At 36.5% G+C, this 10,940-nt stretch overlaps 1 long non-coding RNA gene across 1 annotated transcript; it reads right to left on the bottom strand.

Moving 5' to 3' along the window:
- Positions 1-4,376: 4,376 nt before the first annotated feature.
- On the bottom strand, positions 4,377-10,587 carry LOC311088911. The gene is made up of 4 exons (XR_014607579.1): positions 10,383-10,587; positions 9,900-9,941; positions 7,194-7,227; positions 4,377-5,047 (listed from the first exon to the last, which is right to left on the bottom strand). It is a non-coding gene; the product is annotated as an uncharacterized lncRNA (long non-coding RNA).
- Between the last annotated feature and the right edge of the window lie 353 nt (positions 10,588-10,940).

The following is a 10,940-nucleotide window of genomic DNA, read 5'->3' as shown; positions in this document are numbered from 1 at the left end:
CTGTAAAATTACCATGGGCTGCCTCCGACTGATTTTTTTTTTCTAGTCGACTATAGTTGTTCATTTAAGCCATTCGTGGACAAATCTCCCCTTTATATTAATTGAATTACGTAAATAGGCTATAGCCTACAGTATAATAAGCATTAGCATTATGACCGCACGCATAAAGCTTGCCACAAAGAACCGGTTAAAGTAATGATTATGAATGTGTCTAAATTAGCAAGGAGACATTTAATTGTTTAGTAATAAACTGGTGTTTTCTGTGTCGCTGCACAGATGAAGTTGACGATTCGGACTCGCCATGAGAGAAATGCACATTTCATATGGATTACATAATCAGAGAGTAGCCTATTTATTTTGGTTTTGAATATTTTCATTTAAAAGTTGACATTTCAAGCTTTCTGTAATATATAGCCTATATTTCTCAAATCTGTGAGGCACAAGCTGAGTTTCTTTGTTCTACTGAACACAAAGGAAGATATTTGGAAGAATGTTTGTAATCAACAGATCTCGGTCCCCATTGACTTCCATAGTAGGAAAAAAATATACTATGGTAGTCAATGGGGACGAGATCTGTTAGGTTACAAACATTCTTCCAAATATCTTCCTTTGTGTTCAGCAGAACAAAGAAACTCATACAGGTTTAAAACAACTTGAGGGTGAGTAAATGATGACAGAATTTTCATTTTTGGGTGAACTATCCCTTTAAGTTATACCTTAAGAGTAGGGGTGTGACGAGACGCTTACTCCACGAGACGAGACGAGACACGAGATTGGGTTCACGAGAACGAGACAAGACGAGATTTTTACACAATTTTTAAGAAATCCTCAATGATGAAATGTATGAATGGAAAATAGTATTTTATTCAACTGAAAATCACAAAATGCAAAACAATTTAGGTGCATTTTGAAATCAACTTGTAATGAATGTTATTTTACTTCTATTTTAATGAATTCTATGCAGTAAAGGACATGCAAACACTGCAAAATGTTTTGCTATAAACTCTACCGTCTGGCTTCTCCCCTGTACGATTTCATATGAGAAATCTAACTCCTTTCCACAAATCGAACATAAAAAAAAAATAAAACAGTATAAATAAAATAAATATAAATAACTGAAATAACACTTTAAATGCAAACAGTAAGTGTGTATCCATAATCAAAGTAGGCTACTGCTCTCTCAAAACTACAAGTTCAAACAGAAAAAAACATTTTCTTCAAGCATGAAAAAGAGATAAATTAACTACACAGAACAGACTAAGATTATGGTCATGTTCTTTTTTCAAGAATATAAGCATGTCGATTTCTGGCAGCAGTTGAGACCTTTGGGCAGTAACTAGGGCTGCACGATATGAGGACAAGCTGCGATGTGCGATAACATTGTTTAATATTGCGATGTCTATATGACTTGTGATATGTGAATGTTAGCTATACTGTTCCCATGTCTTAGTGCTTTAATAGGTTCTTTGCGCGATAGGTCAAATGTTTATTACCTGCCTGGTTCAGATTACACTATTTTAGCGCGATTTTGGCACGATCCGTTTCGTGGAGATCCGTAAAGGACAACGGGCGTCGGGACGCAAGATTCGATCGTTTCATTTCGTATAGTGTGTCATAGTGGGCGACAACCTACGCGTCTGCGATGCTTCAGGACATCACGACAGAAAGACTACACTGTAAAAAAAATTCTAACCCTCCCAAATCAAAAATTTCAAGTGACCGATAACATCTAAATTTTTCAATTGGCCCAAGTGAAATTCTTGTTGCAATAGTCTGTTAACATTGGCTCAATGAGAAATAATACGTCAGACTAATTGAAAAATTTAGATGTTATCGGTCACTTGAAATTTTTGACTTGGGGATGTAATTTTTTTTTACAGTGTAGCATGTTTAATTTTAACGGTCCTCCACGACGGGTTGAGTGTGAGCGAGAGTGAGTGTGCGCGAGTGAGTGAGAGTGCGAGCAACAGTGAGTGTGCGTGAGCGTGTGTGTGTGTGTGCGCGCGAGTGAGTGAGTGAGCGAGGGACAGTGAGTGTGTGTGTGCGCGCGGAGTGTGTGTGTGATTGGCCCGGCACACAAATGATTTAAAAGTGGCAGGGGCATCTTCAATACTAATTTCACCCTCACGCTCCATCACGCTGACATCACAACAACTCACGAGACAATAGGCTTGTTTGAGATGCGCCTTGCCTCGCCTGAAATGTATGCGAGAGTAGGCGGCTGCAGTGAGAGGAGGAGTGAAAAAAGCGCAGGCAAGCCGGACAGTTCTCTCTTCTCGTAGTGGATCTGACACCTGTGAGATCAAATGGATATCGCGGGATTCACGCTCGTGCACAGTGTTGCTAATAAACTGGATGTAATTCAAGTTCTGTTGCTTTTATATGAAAATAAATAAAATGAACAAGACACCCAAAGTACTTGTTATTTAATTCCATTCCAAATACATGTTTATCAATATTTTTTTTATTTAATACAGACATATGTGTTTTTTATTTTTTTTATTTTTTTTTTAATAAAAATTAAATTGCATAACCCAAAGAGATCGCACTGTCAGATAGTTTGGGAATATTCACACATAACATATACACATAAAACATGATATTAGAGTTTTAAAATCAAACATTTTAAAAGAGAACAATAGCCTACATCACAGTTCTTTAAACCAATGAGCATTAAGCTGTGTCGTCAGCAAGTCGTTTCCCATCATGCTTTTGATCAGCGCAGTCGGTGGAGAGCAACTGCGCTCGACTGCAGAATCCGACACGTCTGCCTTGCGATCGCGAGAGATTTTTGACATACGTCAGCATGACATCAGAGCAAGGCGGACCGCAGTCGGACACATTTCTAACCGGCATGCATCTCGCGCTGATCACCGGTGATCGGTTCTGCGCAGATTTTGCTCATCTCAAACAAGCCTAAAGTTTCACCTCGACGAGAAATCTCGTCGCGTTTTAATCTCGCGAGATCTCTTAACACGAGATCTCGTCACACCCCTACTTAAGGTGTGTTCGACATCGGCTGCGGCTGGATGCAACCGATCGGCGAGAGTAGCCGCGTGCAGGCGGGGAGGAGCTGCAAACGGAGACGTGAAGTCGGACACTTTCTCCCAGCGAGCAAAAAGTCGTCTAGAAGACGTCTAAAAGACGTCATTCTTAGACATCCAGAAGACGTCCTCACAGGAGCCAGAATGAAAGTTTTTTTGACGTCTTTTCTGGACATTGTATAGACGTAAATTAAAGACGTGCTAAAGACGTCATTCTTAGACATCCAGAAGACGTCCTCACAGGAGCCAGAATGAAAGTTTTTTTGACGTCTTTTCTGGACATTGTATAGACGTAAATTAAAGACGTGCTAAAGACGTCATTCTTAGACATCCAGAAGACGTCCTCACAGGAGCCAGAATGAAAGTTTTTTTACGTCTTTTCTGGACATTGTATAGACGTAAATTAAAGACGTGCTACAGACGTCATTCTTAGACATCTAGAAGACGTCCTCACAGGAGCCAGAATGAACGTTTTTTTGACGTCTTTTCTGGACATTGTATAGACGTAAATTAAAGACGTGCTACAGACGTCATTCTTAGACATCTAGAAGACGTCCTCACAGGAGCCAGAATGAAAGTTTTTTTTACGTCTTTTCTGGACATTGTATAGATGTAAATTAAAGACGTGCTAAAGACGTCATTCTTAGACATCCAGAAGACGTCCTCACAGGAGCCAGAATGAAAGTTTTTTTAACGTCTTTTCTGGACATTGTATAGACGTAAATTAAAGACGTGCTAAAGACGTCATTCTTAGACATCCAGAAGACGTCCTCACAGGAGCCAGAATGAAAGTTTTTTTAACGTCTTTTCTGGACATTGTATAGACGTAAATTAAAGAAGTGCTACAGACGTCATTCTTAGACATCCAGAAGACGTCCTCACAGGAGCCAGAATGAAAGTTTTTTTACGTCTTTTCTGGACATTGTATAGACGTAAATTAAAGACGTGCTACAGACGTCATTCTTAGACATCCAGAAGACGTCCTCACAGAAGCCAGAATGAAAGTTTTTTTTACGTCTTTTCTGGACATTGTATAGACGTCAATTAAAGACGTGCTAAAGACGTCATTCTTAGACATCCAGAAGACGTCCTCACAGGAGCCAGAATGAAAGTTTTTTTAACGTCTTTTCTGGACATTGTATAGACGTAAATTAAAGAAGTGCTACAGACGTCATTCTTAGACATCCAGAAGACGTCCTCACAGGAGCCAGAATGAAAGTTTTTTTACGTCTTTTCTGGACATTGTATAGACGTAAATTAAAGACGTGCTAAAGACGTCATTCTTAGACATCTAAAGGCAGCCAGAATAAAAGTTGTATTAGATGTGTTTTCTGTAGTAGAAATGTCAAAGACTGTTAAAGACCCATACTGACATGGAAATCCCGTATGTGCATTTTGCAAGGATCCAACTTTAAAAAATATTTACTTACAAATATTTACAAAACAGTGGCAGTGAGTGAGCTAGTTCTCACTGAGAAAAACCCAGTTACTCATTGTTAATGGTTGTCGTGTCATGAAACTGCAGACACACAGACCATAGACCTAAATAAGATTTTAAAGAATATTGATAATATTGAATATTCAATTGAATAACTGTGTAGTGTATATACTTGCATTTGTATATCTTAACAATATAACTGTAATAAACTGCTTACCATTTTCCTGTAAACCAAACTAATCACTCCAAGAAATCAACTATTTAAATCTCAAAATATATTTTTATTACCATTTTGTTCTGCTGGACCAATACTTAACAGCCGGAAGAGTAAAGTATAAATTAACACAATAAAACTTAAAAGCCAGAACAGTAAAGTTGTAAATTAACACAATTTCCCTTTAAATAATCTATAAAATGTTGTTAAAACAATATAACATAACAATTAACAAAATATGGCTGCTATAAGGTTCACAAGCTTCATTTATAGCAGCAAGCAGTTTCAGATGATCGGCTACAGACTTTATTTGGGCCTCTGTTGCAGCTGGGTCCCATTTCATGACAGCAGCTACAATCAAAGCAAAAAAAATCCACATGTTAAATAAATAAATACAAATGCCACTGTTGTGGTTTAGCTTACAGCAGAGATACATAGTTGAAAATTTGAGTACTCGAATCAATTAAATGAAATAAATCACAAATCAAGTAAAATTACATCAAGCCTGATATAAGGCATTCCACACACACACACACACACACACACACACACACACACACACACACATAGGGGCCATTTACAACTTCATGCGATTTTTGTGATCGGATAGCTATATGATCTTGAAAAGACCAGGTGTAAATGCCCTCCGAAACGCATTCGTGACGCATTTGAATCTGATTGCTCAAACCACTTCAGGAGGTGGTCTGGGCCGCATTCCTGAAGAAACTGGACAGGTGTAAATGCATCTGGTTGTTGAAACCACATATGTAAATTTTACTCCTCCCAAAAACACTCTAAAATAAAGGTGTGAGAGCGTGTTATAGGCTATATGTCATGTTATAGCTAGTTATGACGACGCTACTGCCACATCGCCGCTGACCATCTAACGTTATTCATCAAGCCAATGTGCAAACTATTGCAAATCAAAGTGAAAGTAAGTCCCCGATGCTTAACACACAGTTATCAATATCATCATTAAAAGTAAAGAAACGAAATGATCTTACCAGGGCTGTTGCGCTCTCTCCTTTTGCGGTCTTTGATTTAGAAATTTTAACGGATGATCAATAAAATGCAGCTCATATCTGTTGCTTTCGGTGACGTGAACGCCATTATATTTGCATAGCAAGGGAATCGAAGATCGGATTTATATCCGGTTTGCAAAAACATATTTATGTGACCAGGTGTAAATGGAAATGTTGTGATAAAACAGATAGCTATCCGATCTGAGAAAACGCATCAAGTGGCCAGGTTTAAACAGCCCCATACACACACACACACACACACACATATTAGGGGTGTAAGTTAACGGTTCACAAAATTCATGGTTCGGTTCAATACGATACACTTGTGTCACGGTACGTTTTCGATACAGGAAAAAGAAAGAAATGCCAGAGAAATTTCCTTGATTTAATATTTTTAACTTTTTTTTTTTGTATTAAACCTAACATCATAAAGTATGATGTTTTTTTTACTTTGAGGAATGATGAAGCTATAATAATGAATAATATGACTCTTAGAAGCATGTAAAACAGCTCCTTGAAAAAAATGAAATGTAATATTGTAGTTATAAACAAAGGTTTATTTTAGTTCAGATTAACATTTGAGGGCAGTAATTTTATTTATGTCAAAAAAATAAAACCGACGTAATGTAACTTGAAAGCATTATAGCCTACTATTCCTGCCAAACTTCCATGGTTACAGTTAGTGTTACTACAGTAAATCCATGGTGAATGTTGCTGATATGTGGACACTGGATTGTTCATTCATGGCACAATGTTTCCACGTCAGCGCTGTTTGATCCGTTATTAACAGAGAAATATGAATGCTTCTCACTAGATCTCGCAGCGATGTTATTACTTCAGTGGGGATCTCTTAGAGCCCTGTACTGATAAACTGATAAACAGCCCGTGAAGCACATAATAACAGGACCTGCTTTCTGGTCAGTTAGCCTACAGTACCTGCTTTTTTTGTGGAAACCAAATCTTTTGATTGTGAGAGAGCCATGTGTTAAAAGTCAGATGGCACTTAAGCTACTTTATGATTTGCCCTATGTCTGAACAAAAGAAATAAAAGTTAACTATCTATACCATATTGAATTGCATAGCATCATATTTTTGCAATGCGTTGAATCGAAATGGAATCGCACCGGATCGTAATAATAGTGAATCGTATTGCATTGCATTGGTAGCTGGCAGCTGCTTATCTGTATCATTAATGTATTGTATCGTTGGCTATGCATCGAGATGCGTATCGTATCGGCCTCAGTTATGGAGATGCACATCCCTAATACCTACATAGGAAAAGTAACTACATTTACATACTGTGAATCGTTTTTTTATTTATCGAGAATCGTTTTTGCATCGAAAATCGCAATTGTATCGAATTATGACATTTTCTTAATCTTACACCCCTAATATAAACACATACATATAGTACTTTGGAGACCAATTGTGCTGAAATAACATTGAGACAAAGGAGGTAGAGGACGAATACTCACTTCTCTTGGTAGCTGTTCTGATGAATGACGGATCCTGGCCACAGAAAGATAAAAGAGAGAGGTAAAAGGGGGGAATTAATTAGCATGGGTCACATTTCATTCATTTTGTCTGGTATCTAAAACTTATGTCTGATAGAAAAATGTGCATCACCAAAAGAAGGAACATGTAGATTAACACAGTGGATCTGTCCAAACGGTAATCGTTTTAACAACGTTGTCATCTGTACAAAGAAAAAACTCTTCCGTTTTTAGTACATTGTTAATGTGTAAAAGTTCCTTAAGTTTGTGTGTTCTTGACGTCTTTTCTTTTAACCCTGCAGGTAGGGTTAACGCATCTATTAATAAAAGTTTTACCTATGGAACTTTGATATGATGAAAATGTGTGTAATAAAGCAAACCCAAACAAACAACTCAATTATTCTATGTTAAATGGAACTCTTCCACCATATCTAGTTTTAAAATGAATCACAGGAACTTGCCATCCTAGGTCACATTACCATAAATATAATATAAAATTACTATAAGATAAAATTACTTCAGTTAATTTACCATTGCATGCATGTCCCCCTTTGCTAACCCTTTTGTGGAAGGGCTCTTTGTGAAGGGATTTAGATGCTTGCTTGGAACACCCCTTTAATTGTACATTTATTAAATCACATGTAAGGTTTATAAATAATATTAGGTAAAGGAGAGCAAACTGATTCCCCCTTCATTTGATCTACCTTATGCCGACCGAAAGGTATATGATTTTCTTTCTTCGGATGAAAACACATATTTTAGAAAAAATAAACTAGACTTTTAAAAAATATTATCCATCTCTTGTGTTTGTGTGTCAAATAATGCAAGTGAATAGACACCAAAATGCTGAAGGTCGAAAAAGTCCAAGAGCATTGTAAAGCTCACATGATACGTGCAGAAAACATCTTGTGTGAACAACACAGCAAGCTGTGAGTAGGCTGTATGAAGTTTCTGGCGTATGCACTTGCATTATATTGGCTTACAATAATGGATAATTTTTCAAAAAATCTTTGTGGAAAGAAAGTCAGATATACATCTGGAATGCCACGAGAGAAGATAAAAAGAGATCATTTTTTAATTTCGGAGTGCATTGTGCCTTTAAAATTGACTGCGGATTTAGATACTGGGTAACACTTTATTTCGATAGTCCACTTTGGACATTCTACTAATTATAAGTAACTTTGCAACTACATGTCAACTATCTGTCATTAGAGTATTAGTAGACTGTCTGCTTAATATTTGCTAACACTCTGTTTTGTTGGTCCCCTAACAGACATTCTACTGACTATAAGTTACTCGGCAACTACAAGTCAACTTATTCTCCTAACCCGAATCCTAACATCTAAACTTAACCTACCAGTCTATTGACTGTCTACTACAGCCTACTAATACTATAATGAGAGTTAGTTGACATGTTAGTGAAAGTGGACTATCGAAATAAAGTGTAACCAGATACTGCAGTGGATACTTACTAGTGATGGACTTGTTTCTCTGTTGGTGCCTATTCTGCTCCGTAAGTCCAATGCTTGATCTAATTATTTTTTTTTTTTTTAAAGTGTGTTAATAGGATTATTGACCGGGTAACATAGGACCATTTTTTTAATGTTCCATAAGTGTTATATAAATCTGGAGAACCCTTACTAAAAATTAACAATGTTTTGTGACACTAACCAAATGGTAATAAATTATTGTAATGCGTAAAATAGGAAAGAGGCCGCACTATGCATAAACTTTTATTTGCAAAAACACGTTTCGCGAACGTGCCTTCATCAGTTTGCACGCGCCGAAACGCATTTTTGCAAATAAAAGTTTATGCATAGTGTGGCCTCTTTCCTATTTTACTTATTACAATTATCCAGGCCAGCACTATAAAAGTTTATTAATATATACAGTGAACCCTGCTCCTATACTCACTTAATAAATTATTGTAATCAATCCACCATAAAAACATGGTTTCTACACTATAATAAAAAACATGGTTAATTTAGCAAATGTCCTTAAAGGATTAGTTCACCTCAAAGTTGAAAATTGTGTCATCATTTACTCACCCTCAAGTTGTTTTAAACCTGTATGAATTTCTTTCTTCTGCTGAACACAAAGAAATTTATTTTGAAGAATGTCGGTAAATAGACAGACTTGGGTCCCATTGACTTCCATAGTAGGAAAAAAAAATACTATGGAAGTCAATGGGACCCAAGTTACAGACATTCTTCAAAATATCTTTCATTGTGTTCAGCAGAAGAAAGAAATTCATACAGGTTTGAAACAACTTGAGGGTGAGTAAATGATGACACAATTTTCAACTTTGAGGTGAACTAATAGAACAGCTCATCCAAAAAAAAAATATATAGAGTTATCTCATTATGTAGCTTACTCACCCTCATGTTGAAATTGTATGAGTTTCTTATGTAGAACCATAATTAAGATATCTTGAAAAATGCCTTTTATTTTTGTCATACAATGAATACAGTTGTTTTATTCCCAAAATTCTTGTGTTTCACAAAAGTAAGTTATACAGGTTTGAAAATACTTTCATTTTGAAAGACATTTATTTTTGGGTCAGCTAGGCCTGTAAACTCAAGAAGATAAAGCTTGTCTGGGGGGTTTGAACCAGTGCATTTGAGCAGAGTTTACATGTTCTGCCTCTATTTCACGTGTATTTTATGACAATACCAACCCAGTACTCACCGCATATGAACATCGTGTGGCAGCATCATATTCCCAAAATGCCTGGATCATGAAGGAAACACACACATACACATCAATATTAGTTATTGGTTTTACTTACTAACGGAGACATTTGCAAAAGCTTGCAAAATTGACTCACCAGCTCCAAAACATATTATTACGACTCGTTAATTTAACTGATCGGTTAGCCGATCAACGATTCAAAAGCCTAGTTTGCAGATTCTTAGAGTAAGACTGTGACAGTTCCTTTCTGTCTAAAGATAAGTTACAATATTCTCAGTTCACTCGTTGTAAAGCTCCCATGCTGAGTTTTATTTTTTATCATAAACTAATAAGTATAAGTTAGACAAGTCACACATGCTATCAGCAAATACATTGGAATAGCCTACCGCATGCACTAATAATATTGCTCTAATCGCGTTTAGATTCTCAATTTAATACAATATCTTGATGTAGCAGAATTTGTATAAGATAAAGTTTTACCTTCCGTAGATTGCAATATGTCCGTTGTTAAAATTCTTTGTCCATATTCCTTGTTTGTTCTTCATTTACATCCAGCAACACCAGCAACTCGCTCAAAATAAACATTTAGCAGTCCGATGTAAAATAATCCATGTTTTAAACGACGTAAAACCCACAGAATAGGCTAATATTGAAGATCCCGCGCAGCAGCAAAGCAAACACCGACTCACTCAACTGACGTTTATTCAAACTTGACTCGTAAAGGCGCGCTTAGTTGTCATTGGCTAGATTCCTGGATGACAGTCAGAATAAACAGAGAATAACCAATCATGCTCGAAACAGCTAGGAGAGACAGCCAATAGTGTGGCAACATTGCAATTACAGGAAAATATGAACATATATATATATATAATGTGCTATTTATTTGGTTGTATTTGTAGACTGGCTGTTATATTTAATCAATTGGTTAAATTGTTTTTTCATTGCAGTGCATGATTAAAAATTAAACATTAAATAAAAGATTAAAAATACTGTAAGAACTTACAGTAACTGACCATATATAATATTTATTTACCACTG

This window comes from Abramis brama, assembly GCF_963993115.1.
Source record: "Abramis brama genome assembly, chromosome: 8".
In the NCBI taxonomy this organism is placed as follows: domain Eukaryota; kingdom Metazoa; phylum Chordata; class Actinopteri; order Cypriniformes; family Leuciscidae; genus Abramis; species Abramis brama.
Note: the sequence above shows the minus strand (reverse complement) of the source record. Positions and strands in the feature narration are given on the sequence as shown.